Source organism: Rhipicephalus sanguineus, unplaced genomic scaffold (assembly GCF_013339695.2).
Source record: "Rhipicephalus sanguineus isolate Rsan-2018 unplaced genomic scaffold, BIME_Rsan_1.4 Seq887, whole genome shotgun sequence".
NCBI lineage: Eukaryota > Metazoa > Arthropoda > Arachnida > Ixodida > Ixodidae > Rhipicephalus > Rhipicephalus sanguineus.
In genome coordinates this window covers 90,722-94,949 of record NW_023616214.1, presented here as the reverse complement: position 1 = coordinate 94,949, position 4,228 = coordinate 90,722, and the positions used below count along the sequence as shown (strand labels likewise).

General features: G+C 45.6%; 1 pseudogene; it reads left to right on the top strand.

Annotated features, from left to right (window-relative positions):
- Nucleotides 1-451: 451 nt before the first annotated feature.
- Nucleotides 452-1,455, top strand: LOC119378588 (uncharacterized; annotated as a pseudogene).
- The last annotated feature ends 2,773 nt before the right edge of the window (nt 1,456-4,228 follow it).

The window sequence follows — 4,228 nt, the reverse complement described above, 5'->3', positions numbered from 1 at the left end:
GCGAAACGCAATGTTAACCAAAGGAATACACCAGGGTTCTGAGAAATTGCAGCGCAAAAAACGCATGGACGAAGCCAAAACGAGAAGGACGGGGGCTCAACTTGCAAGGACATTTATTGTTAAAAATTACACACATGTATACTTGCTGTCCGACACAGAGATAATCAACTACAAATGCATAAGTACACCGCGTCTCTATCTGAGAGTTGTATGGATGGCACGCTTATTATACATACCTCTCCGAGATCGCAAATCCGCTTGCATCTACGATTTCTCGAGTAATGAGCGTTTTTCCTCGTCTTAATGACAGGAGTGTTTTAGGTGGGATGACCGATCCTGGCAGGTTATATACAATGTCAGCCAGGAAACCTTCAAAATCCTTTGCTTTGCGTGCATTTTGCTTTGCGTGCCGGGGTGCGGCACTCTTCTTGGCACGAACTTACGTTGCTTCATGCATCAGGTACTGCCTGGTATCCTTGCGGCTGCGGCGTTCATCGGCGGTGCTGCTACCGAGTCTACCGTGCAGCCCTCGATGGCAGCTGTGGCGCATGTGCAGTGCGCCCCTCCTTGCCGTCCACTGATGCGAGCTGGCATGCCTGATACCTTCCTGCCTGAGCTGCAGACCGGCCACATGGCTGCGCGACGGGGAACGCTTCCGGATCCGCCTTACCAGGCCGATAAAAGGGAGCATCTCAGCAGCTGTCAACTGGGGTGCGGCAGTCTTCTTGGCACGAACTTACGTTGCTTCATGTATCAGGTTGGTTATTGGAATTATGCAAAATGTTACCGCACAAGTAATGTGATGCTTGTAAGAGTGTCGTGCCCCATTGATAGGCGATGCTGTGCCTGTTGTCTTGCTCTGTTTGCAAATTCGTGGTTGACTCTGCTTGGCTGTTAATTTTTAATGACTGCTCTTTGTTGGGGGAGGCTCTATTGCTACTCTCGGGAGACGTAGAGCTAAACCCTGGCCCTATGAACCTAACCGAAAGAGAGCAGATGGCGAACATTGAGAAGATTCTTCCAGATGTTGAAACTGGTCAAGCAACTATGCTTGCAAAACTTGCGGAAATAGTGATGAAGCAAACCGAGCTAGAACAGAAAATAGACAGCGTGATAGCAAAATCAAATGTAATTGAGGAGCGCATTAAAATAGTTGAAAAATCTGAACGGAAGATAGAGGCTAAGATTGACGACCTTGAAAATAGGAGCCGCCGGCTGAACTTGGTTTTTTATGGGGTGCCAGACAATGTGCGCAAAGAAACGTGGGAAAAATCTGAGAGCCTGATTAAAGATATTTGCAGTGACGTGCTCAAGCTTGATAACATTCCGATCGAGCGAGCCCACCGGCTGGGTGCCTTCACGGAGGGGCGCACTAGGCCTGTTGTCGCAAGTTTCTCAGGTTGGAAAGCTAGGGAAAGTGTTATGCGTAATGCTTACAAATTTAAGTACACTTAAAGTACACAAATTTAGAACGTCATATCCGTGACGGAAATACATCACTGGAGCCGTGGTGGACTTCGGCATGCAACACTTTCGTGTTAATAAACTGAGAAAAAAAGCAAGGAGGCCAACCAGAAGAAGTTACCACAGCTACCTTCTGCCTGCCCGGTGCGCGGGCTTCACACGTTTACGGTTGACTGCGCATTTTCTCGAGAAGGCTCTCTGCGATGGAAATGAGGAGGGGCTGGGTATATCCAGCGTTGAGCAGTGTTTCAGTCGGAAACTATGACATTTGAAAAGACTTCGCGTGCGTGCGTGTGCGTCTCTGTGTCTGCGTCTATGTCTGTCTCTGTGTGTGCATGTGTGTCTGTGTTTTGCGCTGAAATTTTTTTTAAAGTTATGTACCAAAAAACCCAATTCGCCACACTAATGCACCAAGGGACACGAATTCCGACGTGCGAGGGTCACTACCAGGCACCGTACACAAGGATTAGGCTCGCCTCTACGTTCTTTTTTTTTCGTGAGATTTTGTTTATAAGACATTCGCTTAAGGCAGAAAGCTCAGGTTGCGCACGGCCTCAGAAAAGGGGGTGCTGTTGCTCGTCAATTGGTGTACCGAACCTGGTAGGAGGAGGAAAAAACTTTATTAGAGGTATATACAGGGAGTAAGCGCGAGGTGGCCCGGACGGGGCCACCCCTCAGAAGCAGTAGTGTTCACTCAATCGAAATGCGCGCAAAAAAATGGGGTAAGCACTATTGTTAAGGAATGTCCTGTCATTCCGAGCAAACAATAAAAACATTTTGATTTTATTTTTCATTTTCGCCTACCGTGAGTCCTTCAGCATGCCTAAAAATGCAGGCAATCTGCACTGCATTAACACCTTCATAAGGTCTTTAAGGCAAAATATAACCCATAATACAACGTTGTTGCCCTCTCAATACGCATTTCAAACAAACATTAGATGAAAGAGAACTTTTTCACGGATAATGACTTAACAATGTCGCCTTAGCATTTTCTGCAGATCAGACGTTAGCGATATACTTGTGTAAATCTCGCAAGGTTTGTTAGAGGGTGTACTGTGGCTGTGCTTTTTTAGAGGTAAGAGATGTCATGCATGCTTTGGCTCGAGCATCACTCCTCGCACTTTTGGTCTTGTTCTCATTGTAAAATTTGATGTAGCGAAGCATCATCTCCTGTACATATATGCTGACATGTTTACTAAGTTGTGTATATTGTGATAAGTGTGTGTATCAGGGGGAGGTTACTCCGTATACCTCCCATAGGACGCCTTAATTCATGACGTCAGCGCTGGCAGCGCCAAACGTCCCTTCAGTTATATCCTGGCGGCTGGGATTCAGAGACTCGAACGGCAGAATGGCGGCGCACACGGTATGCGTCGTCATGGCATCACTAACACCAGCCGCGCCTCCTCTCCTTGCTCCCTCGTGCGCACCGGGTTTTTTCTTATTGTTTTGTTTGCGTGCGCGGGCCCCCTCTCCCTTTCTTTTATGACCCCCTCGTCGGCGTGCTGCGCCGTGCAGCGCGCCGGGCGCTTTTTTTTTTTTTGCATCCGCTGCGCGTACTGCGCCGCGCGTTCGTTGCGCGTTTGAATGTGCGCAATTTGCAATCAGGCATTCTGCAAACACTGCAGTCGTGCAGCATGTGCCAGAACGCAAAAGAATGAATTGCACTCACAACACAAAATATCTTGGGTCTCGTTTTGTTGTCCTCGTTTCCGAAAATCAACATTTTCATCAAATGTGGTGCGATACAGGCTCAGGTGATTAACAGAAGTTATCAACAGGAGATTAACATACACGTGTTCATGATGACTAAACAACACGAAAGTTCTCGGCAAAGAACTTAAAGAACAGTGGAATAAAAAACAGAACATAACACTAGGGCACATATTCAAAAACACAATTTTTATACTGACAAAATTGTAGAACAGCTTCTGATATATGCGCACGATATTGAACAAAATTATTATAAAGAACAAAATTGAACATTCCTAGAATGCAAAAACAATGAAAGCAGTTGAAATACCTAAAAATAGAACAATAATGTAAAGATCATTTTAAAGATTTCAAAATGAACTCAACCTATATAACACAACTAATATTGGCCGCACTTTATTGACTACATTTCCAAAAACGTTGATATTCATATAACTAGTGATGATAAACGCGGATAAAGTGAACGGCTGATATGGGATGATTCATGGCATCTCTTCTTGAAGTGCTCCGATTCCGCAATTCTTCAGCTTTTCTCTGGGCGCACCGATCAGCTGTGTTGTGTTCCGAAATACACCCTGAAGAAAATGGCAAGTTTTAATCATATAAAGAGCGCTGTCGACTCGTGCAAAAGTGAACTCGTTTGTTCGTCTCAGAGCAGCACAAGTTTTCATACATCAAACCTAATGTTTTACAAACGTGGTTATAGGCGATGGCGAGTAATTAACTGGAGACAAATGCAAAGCACACACTCAAGCACGCGGTTCTGTGAGAGTTGTAAACCTGTAACTATAGTTACGTCGCATGGGCTTCATGTCCGCTGCTTGTTCGAAGATTTAAACGCAGCATCGTGCCCTTTTCAAATCAGTCATTTTTGAAAACATTAACTGAAGCCTCACTGCAGAGAACATCGGTATGGACGTGAATTCAAATTGGCACAATGAAAACCGCGACTCAAAGGGCACGCTCACCTGTCGTTCTTTTGGGGGCCGGCACATATATTCCGGCACTTGTTCTGGAAGTATTCGAGCAACAAAGCACTATGCACGAACAG